Below are 20,955 nucleotides of genomic sequence, written 5' to 3' on the forward strand. Positions count from 1 at the left end.
CACTGCTGACAGATAATAAGAGATTAGCCATGTTAACCAAAGGATGAGGACCTTTGATTACTGATATATTCCTTTTGTTACAAGTGTTTTTGTTAAAAGTAATACAGTATCTCTTGTCAAGATTAAAAACAAATAAAGGTGTTTCTAATTAGAGCAAGGTCTTCTATATACTATTCAGAAATAGGTACTTCCATATTGTGGATCTGCGTTCCTTTAGGGTCCCATAGTCCTCTGCATTCAGCCCATGAGACAGCCATGATTCTCAAACTAATGTTTGTCAGGATCATTCAGAGGGTATGTTAAAACAAAATCACTCAGTCTACCCTGAGAGTTTGTGACTCAACGCATCTGAGGTGAAGCCCAAGATCTGCATTTCCAACAATGTCCTGGTGATACTATTGCTCATCTGGGGACCAGATTTGAGAACCACTGAAGTGGAGATTAAACACAGTGATCACACTGGAAAGGATTTCATGGGTCAGTCCTTGGAAATAGCACATAATTCTTCTACTCAGCTCATTAAATATCACTCAGGCAAGAGGTCTCATCTACCTGCAAGGGGGGCTGGAAAAAATATGGTTTAATTTTATGTCCTGTAAGAAAAGTAAATGGGTTTTTATAAGTAGCTGATGATCTCTTCCACAGGTGACAATTAGTTCATACTGTTATTTTTGCCTTCCAAGGCTTTTGAGTGGAATAATAAACCTATCTATCCATCTATCTAACATCTATCTATCTATCTATCTATCTATCTATCTATCTATCTATCTATCTATCTATCTATCATCTATCTATATCTGTCTATCTACCATCTATCATCATCATCTGTCATCAATCTACTTATTTGTATTCAATTCCTTTTTATCTAGGCCATGAAGAAAAAGAATTATAACACATAAAAGGAAATGTTAAAACAAACAAAAACAGGTTATCTTACATACTCTTGAAATGTATTCTAAATTTCTAGTAAAACCCAGCAAATTCCAGAAATTTGAAGGAATGTCATACTAAGGATATCTTGGAAAAATATGTATGTTCAAGGTTAATCAATACAGCACTATTTACAGATGCTGAAGTCTGAAAACAAACCAAAGCCTAACAGTAAGGAAACTGATTGAATATCCTACAATAAATAAGGAAATAAAGGTAAAAAATTTCTTCTGAAATTCTCTTGTGGGATAAGTCTTCCTTACAACTCCTAGAAGCTTTTAATTAAATATCCTCTATAGAAGTTGAGAAGGGGGCAGTGAGGAGTAACTGCCTGGTCACACAACAGCTTAATGATGAGACATGTACCTTAGCTACTTGTACTTCCCTGCACAGATTCATAAATGTTGTTTAACTACTTTCCATGGTAGATTTAAGTTGGAGAGGCTGATTTACAGTCATTAAAACTGAAGTGTATAACCAGAATACCCATTAAGTATTTTACAAAAATGTAATTTTTTTAAGGAGACCAGATATTTGCATCGGCTCAACTCTGACATTCTCCTCTTGAGAGCCACAGAATATTGGGATTTTTCTGAATTAAAGTGTATGAAAGCAGTGGTTTATATCAATATTTATTTTTACCTGTTTGTGTGATGAACTATCTTCCAGCATTACAATTTTCCTGTTGAGTTCTAGTATTTCCACTAATTATGGTTTATATGATTCAAAGACATTTACACTGGAAAAGTCTCTGGCAAATTATTTCCCTGCTGTGATTTTTACCATTTATTATTACAAAATATTAATCACAATCATCTTTACTTTCTGCCATGACTACATTTTGCCTAGTATAACTATTATAATCATTGTCTGATTCCATTTTGTTTACATTTGCCTTAAATTATTTTGCATGATGTCTTACATTTATAATTGGTGTTCTTCCTAACTATGATTTTGTTTAGTTATGAGCTGTAATTATAACTAAGAGACTTTAGTTTAATTGGAAAAACTTATTATTAGCATTTTTATTATAATCAGTATAATGTCCATCATCTTGTTCTATAATAGAGAGCCCGTATCAAAATATGAACTGTCTGGATTTGAATCCTATCTACAACACTTACTAGTGTATAATCTCAGGCAAGTAAATGAAACTGTCCATTTTACCATTTGTAAAATGAGATGAGTAACAACACCTACATCATACAGATATTGTGAGATTTAAATGAATCATTATATGTAAAGCATTTATAACAGAATAAATATCATTTAACAGCTATTATGATTTTTGTTTTTTATTTTATTCTTACAATGTTTATACCTGTTTCTATATGGTTCACTTTATCTGATTTTTATTACTCAGTATTTAATATGCATATGCATATGTCTTATTTTTTATTCAACCGGCAAATACTGTTAAGATTTTCAATATTATATTTACTTTCTAAAATCTTACTCTCAAAATTATGGGTGGGAGAATTTTCTACTGAGTCTTCCCTAACTGAGGTGAGGAATTCAGAACATTCTGTCCTTCCCCATCACCATCCTTACTACAATTAATGCTCTGTTAATAACTCTGGAATCTTATATTTATAAAATCATTATTACACATCATTGTTTCATGTTATTGCTCTGTTTTTATAAAGAATTTATGTTTCATTGAGTTTTATAACCATATTATTATAAGACTGACCGATTAATCTTAGTGCTCAATGTCACTAATAATTTTGAGACGATTATATCTTTATATTTTACTACACTTTTAAATAACATTTTCCATATCTACAAAAGAAAAACTTCCCAGATTTTGATAGGAATCATATTAAACCTGTGTATTAATTGGGGGATAACTGACATCTTTGCTATGTTAAATCTTCCATGAACACAATATGACTATTTATTTAGGTTATTTGATTTTTCCATCAATTATATAGTTTTCTGCATCAATGCACTATATATACTTTTGTTAGACTTACATCTAAGTCTTTTTCCCCCATCCTTCCTCCCTCACTCCCTCCCTCCCATCATTTCTTCCCTCCTTCCTCTCCCTCTTCTTTTTCCTCTATCTCTCCCCCTCCCTCTCCCTTCCTCTCTTGCACTCTCTCATCTTCTAGTGGTTGTACATGGTTTGTGTTTTAAATTTGAGTTCCCTGTGTTTATGGCTAGTATATAGATAAAACTGACTTTTGTATGTTTAACTTTTATCCTGTGACCTTGTTAAATTCATTTACTAATCCTAAGTACATTTTTGTAGATGCCTTGGGATTTTCTGTGTGCATTATTATGTTTCCTGCAAATACGGAGAATTCTATTTCTTCTTTTCTATCTTCATAGCTTTCATTTCCTTTTCTTGCCTGATTGTACTGGCCAGAATTTCCAGAGCTATGCTGAATAAGAGTGGAGAAAGTGGGCATCCTTGTCTTGTTCCTAATCTAAAAGGGAAAGCCTTCAGTCTTTCATCACTAAATATAATGTTACCTGTAGACTTTTTGTAAATGTTTTTTAATCAAGAATGGAGGTTATCTACTATTTCTAATTTTTTTCTGAGAGTTTTTATCATCCACGGGTGTTAAATTTTATCAAATACTTTTTCTCCATTGTGTTGTAATTGTGTAATTTTTTCTTCTTGGTCTGTTAATACAGTAGGTTATACTGATTCATTTTCAAATAATGAGCCAGCTATGTTTGTATCACTGGAATAAACTCCACTTGGTCATGATGTATAAGTATTTTTACATATTGCTGAATTCTATCTGCTATTTTCTTAAAGATTTTTGTAACTATATTCATGAGAAATATTGGTCTGTAATCTATTTGTTTTGGTGCTAGTTTTGGTATGAGGGTAATACCTGCTTCACAGAATAAATTCGGAAGGGTTTCTCCCAGCAGATTTTCTACAAAACTGGTGTAAACTATTTTTTAAACCTTGGGTGGAATTCTCCACTGAAATCATTTGGATCTGGATATTTTCCTTTTTTTTTAATTCATAAATTATAAATTCAGTGACCTTAATTATTATGGTACTATTCAAATTATCCATTTCAGTTCAATGAGCTGTGTGATTTTGGTCCATTTCCTCTATGTTGTTAAATTTATATGTGTAGAGTTTATAATAACTCCTGATTATTCTTGTGATGTCTTGTGATTCAGTGTGTATAGATATTCTCCGTTTTATTACTGATATTAGTAATTTGTGTCCTCTGTTGTTCTCTATCAACATTAATAGAAGTTTGTCAATTTTATTAATCGTTTCAAAGAACAAGCTATTTGTTTTAGTGATTTTTACGTTGTATATATCTCTTTTCAATTCCATTGTTTTCAACTCATATTTAGTATTTTCTTCCTTTTCCTTGGGCAGAGGGGAGGCTTATTTTGAGCTTCTTTGTGTATGTTATTGCAGTGGGAGTTGAGATTATTGATTTGGGACTTCCTTTTTTCTAATATATGCATTTAGTTCTATAAATTTCCCTCTAAGTAGTTTTAACTGTGTCACACAAACTTTGTTATGATGTATTTCCATTTAAATTTTGTTTCAATTTAATGCACTGTTTTTTAATTACCCTTGAGACTTCCTTTTTGACCCATGGACTATTTAGAAGTGAGCTGTTCAGTCTCCAAGTGTTTTCTTTATTTATTTAATAAATGGATGTTGACTTTTTCTGATTTTATTGGGATGATCATATGTATTTTCTGGTCTTTTCAAGGAAATAGGTCTTTTAAGTTTACCAATCAACTTTATTTTGTCTTATGGAATTAATTTCTGATTTCAACTTTATGTTTTTCACTGATAATCTCATATGTGCTAACACTTTTATTGTACTGTTCCAGTTACTTATTTTAAAAAATAGTGTTTTCCATTTTTCAATTATTTTAATAACCATATTTAGAATTCTGTATTTCTGTCTGATTAGCTCTTTGACTACAATCTGTAGACTTTTTAATAAATGTTTCTTTCATTACAATTAAATTATTAAAGCATCACTTTTTTAGTAACCAAAGAATTATCTAGATTTTTTTTAATTATCAATAACATGAATTAATTCTATCTTTTTGAGGTTGGTTTCTAATTTTATTGCATTTTGATTGATAAATGCCACTTTTTGAAGCTTATTTGTGAGAATTATTTACATATTCTTGATACTTGACTTTTTTCAGTTCCTTTCAATAAAAACTTCTTAGATTTAATGATGATAAATATCATCTTTTCCTGTGTGTTTAGACAGCAAATATCAAGCTATAAAGTAGGATATTAGTAAATTTTATAACATGACATTAGCATAGTTAGGATAATTGCTTGTTGCAGCACCTCACCAGCAAGTACACAACTGCAAATGATAATGTTTGAATGACTTAGAATAACTCCAGACCTTCTAGAAGCATAAATCTCTGCTTCCAAGCCAGGTAAGGTAAAAGTAGTCTTGTACTTAGTGTAGCTTAGATATCTGCCAGGGACCATCTCACATTGCTCAAGAGTACTTGACCATGTGCCCTTGTACATAATGAATACTGTAAGACAGGAGACACAATAAATCCAAGAAAGAACCAAGCTAGGACAGTTCAGTATGGGTACATTCCTGAATTCCCCAGGTGTCTCCACAATTCCTGTTAACAAGACCTTTGACCAGATAAAGTGCTTACCCTAAACATGTTCACCATGTGTGTTGTACAGGGAAGTGTGATCAAAGAAGGCTTTTTCATCATACTAATGTTTTAATTTTTAAAGGAAAACAATTTTTGTTATAATTTTAAATGCATAATACAAAGGCAAAATAGTATCTCTACTATTTAGCAGCTCTCTTGCAATTTAATAACTTTTATTTAACAATTATATCACTTTATCACCCTCAAAAAGTTACTATGAAATTCTGCATATCTTCACAAGGCTGATCAATATAATGAAGTGATTAAGAGTTTGAATTCTGAAAATAGACTGCCTTCTTTGAATCAAGGCTTATCTATGTAATGACTGTGTAATTTGTGGCAAAAATTAAACTGTAAAGTGGCTATCATAACAGTACCTGCTTCACTAGGTAATTTTGTACATCAAGTAAAATTCTGTACATTAAATCCTTAGCATATACACTGGCACAAAAGCACTCAGTAAAGGTTAGGATTATTAGAGAATAGATACAAGAAGATAAATCAGGCAAAAATTAGAAACAAAATTTTAATGTTATAATTATTCATGTCAACAATGGCAAATTTATTTTTATGTCTAGTCCTGTTTGATCCACTGGGAAACTTTTCAACTACATGTCAGAATTATGTTTTTATTTTAAATTGTTAATTGTTGTAAAGATTATAACTGGCCAAGACAATTTGGTAGCTTAAGAAAAACTGAATGTCTCTTAGCAACGGGGACTGATGATTTCTCTGAGAAGAAGCATTTTATCTGTTCTGTTCTCAAATCTCCTTTCTCATTACTGAAACAATATAGATATAATTAAGGCTGTTGCCTGGGATTCAAAATGATATAAGAAAATAGAATGACTGCAAATTGTCCTTGGATGGGGTGACTTGCTCTTAGTGAGCACATTGTCTATATATTTGAGCAGACATGAGAGTCTTATTTTTTTTTCCTATAACCAGTATATTAAGGGCTGAAAATTTGTAGACCTTGTTTCTGTGCTTCGTTCTTTAAGTACTGAAAAAAAGGAAAATGACTCTGAAGTTTTTTTGGAGGAGGCTTAGTTAGGTATATAAAGCAAAACTTTTTTCTCAGAATGCTTGATCTTTAAAAAAAATAAGACTGGGGGAGTCAGAATATGAGTGCAGTTTTCTGGGGCTACAAAAAACTGCATGTTAAATAAATCAATGAAATTGAATTGAAGTACTCCTTTATAATTCAGTGTGAAAACTCATTATGAGAAAGGAAAGCTAATATTCCAAAAACAATAATGGCTTGGTTTTGCAATAAAAAGAATCATGTTCAACTGTCTCATTCCCCACATGTTTTTTGAAATAGTTGATGAGGAAATGAAAACTAGGGTGCTTTTTGTTCTTTTCATATTGAAAATTCCAAGCAGGCACTCATCAAATAAACCTATATTTATTTTACTTCCAATATCCATTAAAGTATGTGAGGAGCCTCAGATTACAATGGGAACTAAAGGAAGCAGTTACTACAGTAGGCTTTTGAATAAGTGCCAGCTGAGCACTCTGCCTTTTCTAAGTGAAACCACTCTTTGAATTAAATTATTTCCATGGTATTTAGCAGCATGAGCATTTAGAAAAAATGGTCCCTAAAATAACTGTTATTATGTACATCTATAGAAATGGTGAGTCAAGATAGAGAGACAAGGTTTTACTGAAGTTTGAGGTTTGGAATATTGATTAAGGTTCAGAAGAATCATAGAGGAAATAATAATTAAACTCAAAGAGTACAGAAAGGCTTTTTTTTTTTTTTCTGGCTGATTTTCCCATTGGTAATGCCAAACAATCTTGAGCCTGTGGAATTCCATTAATTTCTAGAAATATTTTTGACAGCAATATCCTCAAACTTGGAAAAATTACCAATGGGATTCTTACTGTTTTCTTCTCTTAGCTTCTGTCTATAATGGAAAATACAACTGATTTTTTTCTACTCAAATCCTTTTTCTCCTTAAATATTTGTTGAGAGTACACTTTAGTCCCCTGATTCTTGGTAAAATATTGTCATTTAGATATTATACTAGATATCTTGGTTTAGATATTCTTCATGGATATCTTTCCTTTAAAAATTCAGATTTAAGATAATACCCAATTTTTTTTAAGAACTTTTATGGAGATACAACTGACATACGATACCCAATAATTTGTGAATATTGAAGTTCATAGAACTGTGACAAAAGCTATTAATAGGCTTCAGATGATTTTAAATATCACTAAGTTTTGGGAAATTGATGACAGGAGGTCCCTGAAGTATTCAAATATTCCAATCTGCATTACTTGTCACTTTGATTTTCAACAAATAGATCAAACACAATGAATTTAACTGGAAAAATTTGTACAACACTAAAAAATTTTAACAATTAAATGTGTGTATACATAAAAACAGATATAGATAGACAGACAAATGATAAACAAACTGGTGATCATATCATTCTAAAATATTATCTCTTTTCCCCTTCTAGTTATTTTTCTAGATTTCCCCATTTATTTCAATGGAACTATCATTTTTTCATATCTCAAGTCTCCCCTAATTTCTGTTAATTTTAGCTTCATGGAATTTTTTTTTCAGCCATTGCTTCACAATATTGTGCATTATATTTCTACCCTCATTTAGCACTCTTTAGAAATTCCTTAATTTTCATTATTCATAAAATATACCCTGAATGCCTAGTATGTACTAGCTGCAAATACGGAGAGTGAAAATATAATAGTGAACAAAAAAGGCTAAATTCTATTTTCACTGAGCTTACATTTTAATGGAGATATAACAAATATAAAAAATATGTTAAAATGTTAAATAAGTGCAATATATCGAATATTAGTGATGAGGCTAATGGAGCATAAGAGAAAAAGTTGTAAGAGGTTTGAACCCTCAGGTGGAATGACCAGGGAAGGAGCTTTTGAGAAAGTGACTCTTGAGTAAAAACTAGAAAAAAAAGAAAGTTAATGATACTAAAGGCTAAGCAAGGGAAAAGGCTGTGAGGCAGAAGCATGCTTAATGTTCCTGGAACAGCAAGAAGGCCAGTGTGGGTGGCTACTGTGCAGAAGATGAGGGGAAAGACTTTATAAAATAACTCCTTAGCCTGGCATTTAAAGGTATCCTTAGTCTATTCCCCCTCTACTAACTCTGTTAATCAGCACTATGTTCATGCCTAAAGACTCCACAGCACTCTCATCTTCAAGATTTTATTCTTTTCATTCTCCTTGTCTATTTTATACTCCTTTCTTTACCTAGGTAACCAATCTGTACATCGACAAGTAAAATACTATCCCTGAGGAAACATGCAATTTTCCCAACCTACAATGAATTCTCTTTTCTCCGAACATCTTAAGAGCACCACTTCCCCCTTTCTCTCTCCCTCTCCCCCGCCACATACACACACATATGCCTTTATATGAGCATAATGTATTTATATTTTTCTATCTCCAGATCTAAAATTATAAGCTGAGAAATGGGAAACTCTTAATAGCTTTTTGTATCCTATAGCAACCAGAGTGCCTTGCAGTAAGTCAATTTTTTAAATGGATTTAGTCTTGTCTGTAGGATTGAAAGCTCAGTAAAGGGAGTGATTTAGTCTTTCATTTGACAAACACATATTGAATCCTTACTAAATATTGCACTGAGGATATAGGGGAAAAAAAGGCCCAATCTCCAGTGATGAAAAGATGACAATCTAGCGTAGAAGACCAACTGGTAAATGTGCAAGTACAATACAGCCTAATGGGTGCCTAGTTAGAGATATACACAGGGGCATGTATGTGTTACCCTGGGTCCTCCAAGAAGCAGATGCTAAGATAAGATTAAATGTGCAAAGATTTTCCTAAGGGGAATGCCTGGGAGAGAACACAGGGAGGAAGTGGAGAAATTTGAGAAGCAGTCAGATTATGAGGCAAGTCTGACCCTGAGTGAAGAAGAGACGCAGGGATGAGTGGGTGCAAGTTTCCTGGACTTCTGTATAGTCCAAGGAAGTTCCAGCAAGCACAAGAGTCACCGAGGCAAAGCCAGAATCTGAAGGGTACTGTGTCTGCCAGGATAGGTCTGCCTTCATCTTACTTCACTCAGTCACTGACTGGACATGGTCTACAAGAAGTGTGGCCTTGGCACTGATGCAGCCATGAATTCAGAGCACATCAGCTGGACTCTAGGTCAAGGATGCTGCCTGCAGTGGAAGGTCTGCCAGACAGTCTCAGGGCTGCCACCCTGCAGGAGCATGCTGGATCCAGAGTTGAACTGAACCAACAGAGGGTTCTCCAGTGTAACCCACAATTGAGTTGTGTCGTGAATCTGTATCAAGTTAGTTCCATGAAGAAGAAAAGGAAGAAATAAACTGGGAAGGCACTGAGGCAAGAGGTGCCCTATAGGTTCAGAGAACCACACAGAGTAGGTGGCTTGAGTGTAGCACATAAAGGGAGAGTGGTGAGTGAGGAACGTGAGAGTGAGTGGTGAGGAAAGTGAGAACGCAAATGTGGCCAACAGAGGGCATGTCAGTAAGAGCCTCATGAACTGCACATGGGTTTGATCTTGAAGGAGAATTGTCAGAGAAGGATTTTCAGCCAGGGTAATTGCATGACTGCCTGCTCTAATACTATTAAAGAACAGAAAGTAATCCTGCTACCATTTCAGCACTTGCCAGGTTTTCCACTTACATTAAACAATAGGTAGGTTGATTTTTTAAAAAGAATCTTAATTTTAGTTTTTTATGGGTTTTAAATTACTTTGAAAGAATTAACATCCAATCCCTGTACAAATTTAGACTTTAAAACTCAAGGGTCCTAAAAGAAAGCATTTAGAATTAATAAGTTGAGATTCTCTTGTATTAAAGGGTATTTTGTTAAAAAAAAAACTGAACAACTTTACAAAAATATCTCAAGAGTTTTGGGAAGGTATAGAGAAGCTGATATACTTGGACAAGGGTTTAGTCCAATAGAGATATGAGCTGGAGTATCTGTGAACCTATTCGGCATCCTTTGCTATTTCGTTAAAGGACTTTCAACACCTTCAATCTTTCTATTACAGAACTGTCACAGAGTGTGATACTCACCATCATTAAACACAGTAGGATATGTTTAATCCTACCATAGTCAGGGATTCCCTAAAAAAGAGTTTCCTGTAATTCTGGCAACTACCATTAAATGGTAATATAAATGGTCCTGGGAATGCTACTCAAGGATTATTTACTGAGGGGAATTCCTAGGTGGTGCAATGGTTAAGAATCTGCCTGCCAATGCAGGAGACATGGGTTCAATCCCTGATCCGGGAAGATCCCACATGCCGCGGAGCAAGTAAGTCTGTGCGCCACAACTACAGAACCTGTGCTCTAGAGACCATGAGTCACAACTATTGAGCCCATGTCCCATGACTACTGAAGCCCATGTGCCTAGAGCCTGTGCTCCGCAACAAGAGAAGCCACCACAATAAGAAGCCCACACACCACAACAAAGAGTAGCCCCTGCTCGCCACAACCAGAGAAAGCCGGCATGCAGCAACAAAGACTCAATGCAGCCAATAAAAAAATAAATAATTCTTAAAAAAAAGGATTATTTACTGAGTATAGTTATTTGAGACATAAGAGATTATTCACACAATTGAAAATCTTAATTTGTTGCTTCTAATGGAATGCTTTACTAAAATAAAAATGGTACCATGATCCCCATCACTAGCTATGGACTGAGAGTCTTAGTAATTAGCCAGACAAGTCATTGAGAAAGACACAGAGAATTCTGAATAAACCAAAGGCAAAATGCTTTCTACCGGCTACAGACATAGATACATACATACATAGAAGCATCCATGAAATGAAGCCACACAAAGAACAGTTTTGCACTGCATTTGAGTGGCTACAGGGCAGTGGTTCTGAACTGAGGGCGTGGAGAGATTTTATAGCTACCCCTAGGGACATCTGGCCATGTCCAGAGACATTTTCGATTGTCACATTAAAGGGGGTTGCTACTGACATCTAGTTACTAAAGGCAGGTATGCTGCCTCCCCCAAGAAAGAGTTATCTAACCCCAAATGTCAATAGTTTACAAACTGAGATATCCTGTTGTGAGGTGTTCAATCAAAGTGATTCTAACTATACATCATCAAGCCCTGATCTGAGAAACAAACACGCCCAGGTTGGTTCATAGAAGACTGAGACAAGACGCAATATCTTCACCTCATATAATATACGGATATTTTTCACCTAACACATATATCTCTGTGACTCGTAAAACAGCTGACTGTTGTTTTCAGCTTCAGTGACAGAAAGAATAGGGACAGTGTGGACAAAGTTCACTTGTATTTCTGGGGAGAAAACTACTGCATAGGAAATCTCATCATCCCAAATGGCCAATAGACTAGGTCGTCCCACTATGTATCAAACAATTGATGGACTCTAATTTATTAAATATTTACTACAATCCTTTAATATGTATTTATATAAATTATATATATATATTACTCACCTTAATATTACACATATGTATACGTCTATATACTGATTTTACTGAGGAGAAAACTGAGGAAGAGTGGTTTGTTAGTTTGCTCAAGTTCTTGTAGCTCATACACAGAATGATTTAACTTGTATGCCATCCAAGCAATATAATTTTAGAGGTTTTCCACCCTTGCAACTACTGCTGCAGTTTTTGTGTTTTTTAATTTTGAAGCCATTTTTCCCTATACATCTCTGTTTCAATGAACCCATGCCTCCTTCCAATAAGATCCCCCAATTATCTTCTAGTCACCAAATCCAATTACCTTTATCTCAGTTTTCATCTTCTTTCACTGTTCTGATTCATTTGTTACTCCTGAGACTATCCCCAGTGACTCTATAGTTGGCTCGTTTTATTGGTGTCACCATCTGACCCATCAGCCTTTATTCTGTTTCCTTCTTGTCTGTTATGGCTATTTTTATCCTCCCATTCTCCAAATTTGGCTATCCATGATTTTATTTTTGAAGCTCTTTACTTCTCTATAATCATATTATCGACATCTTAACCTCATCCCTCTCTTCAGTGCAGTTAACACAGAAATCAACTTTAATATAGCAGGATGTGATTACACAAGCAGTTGCTGATTAAAGGGGTATCTCAACAAGTGATTTCTAAATAAAATGTAAATATTATTAAGGTAACAAAGAGAGCTAAAGAGTAAAAACTAGAAAAGACTTACTTTGATGGGTGGGCAAAAGCATATTTATTGAGGGAGTCTGTTATGGTTAATGTTTTGGCTAGGCCGTAACCCAGATATTTGGTCAAACACCGGTCAAATATCTCTGTGAAGATAGTTTTTAAGATGAGATTAACACTTAAATTAGTAGACTTTGAATAAAGCAGATTATCCTCCATGATGTGAGTGGGCCTCATCCAATCAGCTGAAGGTTTTATGAGAAACCAGATTGAGGTTTCCTGAGGACAAGATAATTCTACCTCCAGACTGCTTTCAGATTCAAGCTGCAACACACACACACACACTACGCACACACATATCCTATTAGTTTTGATTTTCTAGAGAACCTTAATACAGAGTCTGATAAAAATGGCTAAAAAAAGTAGTGACAAACCCAGGAGAGATCACCTTGCAGGCCACTGATGGAGTTTCAAGTGTTAGGTGTTCAACAATGTCAAATGCTACAGAAAACCCTTCATTTTGCAACAGAGAAGAGATCAGTGAAAAATAATCTTTCATCAATGGTAACTTAAACAAGAGGAGTTCCAGTGGTGTGCTGGAACAAAACTGTAATGGGTTAAAGAGTGGGTAGTTATGAGGATTGGAGATATTAGCTTAGACAACACTTTCAATACATTTGAAAAAGTCAGATATTATTGTATGTATCTCCTCTTTCCATTCTCATTGCCAATTCTCAAGTAAAAGCCCTTCTTCCATGTTCTACTCTACCACCTCCTAACTTTCTTGATTTAAATAACAGCTTTATTGAAATACAATTCACATACCACAAAATTCACTCTTTTAAAATATACACATCAGTGGACTCAGTATATTCACGTAGTTATGCAACCACCCGCCAACTCCTTATCACATTTCTGCTGAGTCTCCCTTTCTACATCTATCCACTCATGGCTTCCATATTTATCTTCCTAAAGCACAGAATAATTAGATCTCCCCTGGTCCAAAAACCTGTAACAACCTCTGCTTACTCAATCATCTGTTACTTTTCAGTCTGGGTTCAAGGGCCTTTGGACCCTGGCCCTCTTCACATCTCTATTCCCACAAAGCTGGATGATTTTTATTTTTTAAATTTTCTGAAAAGCCATTTTACTCTCTAGCACATGCTGTTCCCTTAATCCAGAACACTCTACTCCCACCAATCTAGCATCATATATAATTCCTGCTCATTATTCATACTTATATGTCATCAACCTCAAAAGGTCTCTTCTTTACTTTATAACTGATTATCTAAAGGTCAGTTTGGCTGTGCCTAACAGAAATCATAAAAATGGTGCTTTACAAAGATAAAAGTTTAAACCTTTCTCATAAAAAGTCCAGATCTGAGCAGTCGCTAGGGTGGAAATGGTCACTTTCTAGCTTCATGTTTCACTAAAACCAGGGTATGACCCATGTCCCCATAGACCAAAATAGACTCACTTACAGAAGGAGCATCCTAAACAGCAAGATGGAGAAAAAAGGAAAGACAAAATACATTCTGGCTCACCTTTAAACAAATTACCTGAAAGCTCTACATAACACTGCAATTTCCAACTCATTGATCAGCATGTATTTGGGCAAATGATAACACCTAGCTGAAAGGATGTTGGGAAATGTAAACTTCCTTCTTGACTGTCAACATTCTGAAAGGGCATATTGGAAACTGGAGCAGGAAACCTACAGTCTCTGTTACAACCTATATTCTATGCTTTACTTTTTTATTTTTATTTATTTACTTATTTAATTATTTATTTATTAAGAGACAATAAACAGCATATATTTAGAGTGTACAATTTGGTATCCCAATCTCCCAATTCATTCCCCCCCAACACTCCCTGCTCTCCCCACTTGGTGTCCATATGTCTGTTCTCTACATCTGTGTCTCTCTTTCTGCCTTGCAAACTAGTAGATTTGTACCATTTTTCTGTAGTCCACATATATGTGTTAATATACGATATTTGTTTTTCTCTTTCTGACTCATTTCACTCTGTATGACAGTCTCTAGGTCCATGCATGTCTCTACAAATGTCCCAGTTTGTCTACCAACTTTGGGTTTTGTTTGCTCTTCTTTCTCTAGTTTCTTTAGGTGTAAGGTTAGATTGTTTATCTGGGATTTTTCTTGTTTCTTGAGGTAGGATTGTATTGCTATAAACTTCCCTCTTAGAACTGCCTTTGCTGCATCCCATAGGCTTTGGATCATTGTGTTTTCATTGTCATTTATCTCTAGGTATTTTTTGATTTCCTCTTTGATTTCTTCAGTGATCTCTTGGTTATTTAGCAGCATATTGTTTAGGCTCCATGTGTCTGTGTTTTTTACAGTTTCTTTCCAGTAACTGATTTCTAATCTCATAGCATCATGGTCAGAAAAGATGCTTGATACGATTTCAATTTTCTTGAATTTACCAAGGCTTGATTTATGACCCAAAATGTGATCTATCCTGGAGAATGTTCCATGTGTACTTGAGAAGAACATGTAATCTTCTGTTTTTGGATGTAATGTCCTATAGATATCTATTAAACCAAGCTGATTTATTGTGTCATTTAAGGCTTGTGTTTCCTTATTAATTTTTTTTGTGGATGATCTGTCCATTGGTGTAAGTGAGGTGTTAAAGTTCCCCACTATGATCGTGTCACTGTCGATTTCCTCTTTCATATTTGTTAGCATTTGCCTTATGTATTGAGGTGCTCCTCTATTGGGTGCATATATATTTATAAGTGTTATCTCCTCTTCTTGGGTGGATCCCTTGTTCTTTATGTAATGTTCTTTCTTGTCTCTTGTAACATTTTTATTTTAAAGTCTATTTTATCTGATATGAGTATTGCTACTCCAGCTTTCTTTTGATTTCCATTTGCATAGAATATCTTTTTCCATCCACTCACTGGCAGTCTGTATGTGTCCCTAGGTCTGAAGTGGGTCTCTTCTGGACAGCATATATATGGGTCTTGTTTTTGTATCCATTAAGCCAGTCTGTGTCTTTTGGTTGGTGCATTTAGTCCATTTACATTCAAGGTAATTATCGATATGCATGTTCCTATTACCATTTCTTAATTGTTTTGATTTTGTTTTTGTAGGTCCTTTTCTTCTCTTATGTTTCCCGCTTAGAGAAGTTCCTTTAGCATTTGTTGTAGGGCTGGTTTGGTGGTGCTGAATTCTCTTAGCTGTTGCTTGTCTGTAAAGCTTTTGATTTCTCCATCAAATCTGAATGAGATCCTTGCTGGGTAGAGTATTCTTGGTTGTAGGTTCTTCCCTTTCATCACTTGAAATGTATGGTGCCACTCCCTTCTGGCTTGCAGAGTTTCTGCTAAGAAATCAGCTGTTAACCTGATGGGAGTTCCCTTGTATGTTATTTATCGTTTTTCCCTTGTTGCTTTTAATAACTTTTCTCTGTCTTTAATTTTTGTCAATTTGACTACTATATGTCTTGGCGTGTTTCTCCTTGGGTTTATCCTGCCTGGGACTCTCTGTGCTTCCTAGACTTGAGTAGCTATTTCCTTTCCCATATTAGGGAAGTTTTCAACTATAATCTCTCCCAATATTTTCTCAGGTTCTTTCTCTCTCTCTTCTCCTTCTGGGACCCCTATAATGCGAATGTTGGTGCATTTAACACTGTCCCAGAGGTCTCTTAGGCTGTCCTCAGTTCTTTGTATCCTGTTTTCTTTATTCTTTTCCACATCAGTGATTATCACCATTCTATCTTCCAGCTCACTGATTCGCCCTTCTGCCTCAGTTAATCTGCTATTGGTTCCTTCTAGTGTATTTTTCATTTCAGTTCTTGTGTTGCATATCTCTGTTTGTTTGCTCTTTAATTCTTTTAGGTCTTTGGTAAACTTTTCAATCTTTGCATCCAGTCTTTTTTCAAAGTCTGGATCATCTTCACCATCATTATTCTAAATTCTTTTTCTGGAAGGGTGCCTATCTCCTCTTCATTTAGTTGTTTTTCTGGTGTTTTATCTTGTCCCTTCATCTGGTACAAAGTCCTCTGCTTTTACATTTTCTCTGTCTTTCTGTGGCTGTGGTTTTCAGTTCCACAAGATGAAATACTGCTGATACTGCTTGATACTGCTGTCTGCCCTTTTGTGGAGGAAGCTATCTAGGAGGCTCAAACATGCTTCCTGATGGGAGGGACTGATGGTGGGTAGCACTTGGTGGGCAGAGCTCAGTAAAACTTTAATCTGCTTGTCTGCCAATGGGTGGGGCTGTGTTCCCACCTTGATGGTCGTTTGGCCTGAGGCCACCTAGCACTGGAGCCCACAGGGTCTTTGGTGGGGCTAATGGTGGACTCTGGGAGGGCTCATGTCAATGAACAGAACCCCTGCCACCAGTGCCCCCATCTCCTCAGTGAGCCACAGCTGCCCCCCACCTCCACAGGCAATCCCTCAACACCAGCAGGTAAGTCTGGTTCAGTCTCCTATGGGGTCACTGCTCCTTCCCCCTGGGTCCTGGTGAGCACACTTTTTTGTGTGCCTTCCAAGAGCGGAGTCTCTGTTTCCCCCAGTCCTGTGGAGATCCTTCAATCAACGCCTCTGGCTTTCAAAGTCTGATTCTCTGGGGATTCCTCCTCTCCTTGCTGGACTCCCAAGTTAGGAAGCCTGACGTGGGGCTCAGAACCCTCACTTTAGTGGGTGGACTTCTGTGGTATAACTGTCCTCCAGTTTGTGAGTCACTCACCCAGCATTTATGGGATTTGATTTTAACGCGATTGCACCCCTCCTACCGACTCATTGCAGCTTCTCCTTTGTTTCTGCAATGTGGGGTGTCTTTTTTGGTGAGTTCCAGTGTCTTTCTGTCGATGATTGTTCAGCAGTTAGTTGTAATTCCGGTGCTCTTACAAGAGGGAGTGAGCTCACGTCCTCCTACTCCACCATCTTGATCCTATCCTATATTCTATGCTTTTAGACATTTTTGTCATGATATTGCAGCTATTTGGGTAATAACTGTGGATAACAATTTTATCCCTATTTAGTTCGCAAACTCTGAGAAGGCAGAGATTGAATTAACCTTTGTATACACTTGTGTTTAACTTTTTTTTTCACGTCAAAGTGTATTAATGTTTAGATGACAAATCATAACTTACTCCCTTCTGAATTCAGAAGCAATTATAACAGAGACACAGGAGTAATATAATAATAACTGCGAAAGCTGGATTGCAGTATGAAAACCCAGCTTGGACCAAAGGCCATAGTTGTTTTCCTATAAATATTTCATAATTTTACCTCAGGAAAGAAATCACACAACTACAATTTTACAAAATTAGATCTTGCTTGATTGCTTTTTGCATGGAAGATAGGAATAGAGAGGCCTTATGCTCTTTAAGGAAGACTAGTTCAAGAGATGGGTTCAGAGAATGAAAGAGACACATTGAGAGTAAGTGAGATAAGACATTATTAACTCTACCAGCAAGATAGGTTACTGATTTGTTTGTGGTATGGTCATGTAAGGGCAGGAAGAAAGACCCAGAAATATTTTTTTAAATATTTTTATACCTGGGCAATGCAGTGAAACTCAACTGAAGCAGGAGTGGGTAATTCGTGCTTCTCTTAACAAAGTGTGTAGTACGTACACATTTATTGCAGTCACTGACCTGGGAATTTCAATAACTTTGTCTAAAGACGTCTCACATGCTGTGCAGTAATTACAATAAGAGCTTAGCATCATACGGATAATCAATGCCTGCACTTCAGGTCTGATGATCATTTTAGTGATTTCTTAAAGAAATAAGAAAAGAGGGAGGGTTAACTGCTTTTACTTAAAAGTATGTTATAACTTCTCAATAATTTGCCAAAGGAAATCAAAGAATTAATATTTGAATAGCAAACACATTTTTTTCTTTGAATTCCATTGTCACTGACAAATAGGGACTCTTAGATCATGAATGACCAAATTACAAAATGGAAATTGATAGAAGGTGTAGTAGAGTTGTGGAACATTAGATGATAGAGTCAGTTCTTGACAATTTTTAACCCTCTATTTTAGTTCTTATCTGATTCTCTTATTGTGTACTCTTTACAGTTATGTTTCACTGACCAGGCTGTGAGTTGAGTAAAGAAAGTAGATTTTAATTAATGTTGGGGTTCCCAGAACCTAACACTCCTCTCAGAACAAAGCATATTACTTAATATAAGACTAATGAATTCCCTGTTTGCATGTGTGTGCATGTGTGTCCATGTGTGTGTGCGCATGTGTGTGTGTGCGTGTGTGTGATGAAGAAAATAATAGATCTCTAATGCAGAAACCTCATAGTTTCCATCTATCTACTTGTCTATGTATCTGTGAACAAGAATGACAACTACAGAAAAGAGAAAATAATTCTCTTTAAGTTTTAAATTTATTTATGCCTTAGAGTATGTAAGTAGAGAAGCAATGAAGTTTGAATGAAAAACAAAGTTTTTAACACACTGAGAAATACTATTTACAGGAATAAAGGAAGAAATGTTAAGTACGATACTAAAAGCATAGGGGCTAGAAGAGGTGGATACCTACGCATACCCAAGACAGTGCTGCAACCATAAATTCTAACGTAGATGCTTACGTTGATGAGTGTGTAGAAGTCCCATTACTCTAAGTCATCCCAAGCATGTAATGTTATATTGTTGATTCAACTCACCTTGCTTGAGGCTTTTTTTTGAACCAGTTCTTGGTTTTGAGTACATAGCTGAAAAAGACAGGCTTTCACGGAGATTGTGCTTAGTGATGGCAGTGAGCATGCACAAATACGGAAAACTACTGAGATTTGATAGATACTAAACAAACAAACCAACCAAAAAAAAAAAAAAAAAAAAAACCACAAACAAGAAACTGATACTTTATAACAAAGCTTCCTTCCTTAATCTATTTTTAAAATTTTTATTTTATATTGGATATGGTTGATTTACAATGTTGTTTTATTTTCAGGTGTATAGCAAAGTGATTCAGTTACATGTATACATGTATCTATTCTTTTTCAGATTCTTTTCCCATATCAGTGATTACAGAATATTGAGTAGAGTTCAGAATCTATTTTGTACAGCAGAGTTTAAATGCAAAGTTTGGAAAATTCTCTCACAATTCATTAAATCCTACCAAACCCACATACACATTGCCTATAAAATAGATTTAGGTGTTTTATAAATCATAAATCATCATGTTTCTACTCTTAACGAGATAACACAAGAATAGATGGGAGAATAGGATATTTTTATTGATTTTTCTCCCTGACTTCCGAGATTCATCATAGTTGGAATTGCTCAAATCAGCCCTTACTCAATTAGTCTTTCTTATCTCTTGCCAATTCTGAGCAAGACAAAAGGAAATTAGCAACCTCTGTTCAACCAGAGGATATAGCCTAGGATTAGTCTTTCTTCAATGAAACCAATATCTTGAGTAAATTACCTATAGAGCTCCTTACTTACCTTTGCAAGTATATCCAGACCTTCTCTTTCTCTTCTTCTTTCTCCATCCTTCCATCACCAACTGGGTGGACATATCTATATGACTCTTACTTTTTCTTCAGTGTCTCTACCTGATCCTTTAATGATATGCTAGGAATAGAACTCTGTCCTAAAACCATGTAACCAGACGAAACTGTCACTCCCAGAAACTGAGTCCAATTTCCATTACCCAGTGCCTGACTAGGGTTCTCCTTGAAAAAGTCACCACTGACTTTGAGTGTTAGGTCTAATCTGAAAAGCCCAATTTTAATTAGTTGATAAATCTTTCTTTCTCACACCAAAACCTGCCTAGACTAGGTCTGAACTTTCAGCCCTTTGGACATCGCTCACTATCCTAACAATTTGCCCTTAAGCAAGCCAGCTAAGGGAGCACACATTTGTTTTAGATACTACACAAACCCAATAATCTCTCTCTCTCACCCCATTGCTCATGTTCCTGAGAACTCAGCGTATCTAAACATGCTCACATTATGACTGTATGTAAAGAAATTTTGTATTTTACACTGCATACCCCCCCCAAATACAGAATTAACATACACAAAGAAAGAAAAAAAATAGTCATGCTGGTACAAAATATATTTACTGACATTGACTAGCAAAGAACAAGACTCTGAGTTGTTATTCTTCTCAGACACACTGCCTGAGTTAAGCAAATCTCAACTAGTTTTGCAGCATTAGTCAGACCTTCAAGCTTAAAATGTTGCATTGTTTAATATTTTCCATTACTGTGAAGGTAAACACAGTCATTAATCCAAGATCCTGGCAACAGCAATGTTTTGTTGTGAAAAAGTTGATCACCA

The 20,955-nt window shown here is 35.5% G+C and overlaps 1 long non-coding RNA gene across 4 annotated transcripts in view; it reads right to left on the reverse strand.

Annotated features, from left to right (window-relative positions):
- LOC130856563 (uncharacterized) overlaps window positions 1-20,559 on the reverse strand; it is an 82,259-nt gene extending 61,700 nt beyond the window's left edge. For 3 of the 4 annotated variants that reach the window (XR_009054620.1, XR_009054619.1, XR_009054618.1), the window contains exon 1: window positions 20,117-20,559. This is a non-coding gene — a long non-coding RNA (uncharacterized LOC130856563). Of the gene's footprint in view, window positions 1-19,332; window positions 19,395-20,116 lie in introns of all 4 variants that reach the window. The other variant, XR_009054621.1, reaches the window with a different exon arrangement.
- Window positions 20,560-20,955: the final 396 nt, after the last annotated feature.

The sequence above is a fragment of the Hippopotamus amphibius genome, chromosome 7 (genome assembly GCF_030028045.1).
Source record: "Hippopotamus amphibius kiboko isolate mHipAmp2 chromosome 7, mHipAmp2.hap2, whole genome shotgun sequence".
Classification (NCBI taxonomy): Eukaryota; Metazoa; Chordata; class Mammalia; order Artiodactyla; family Hippopotamidae; genus Hippopotamus; species Hippopotamus amphibius.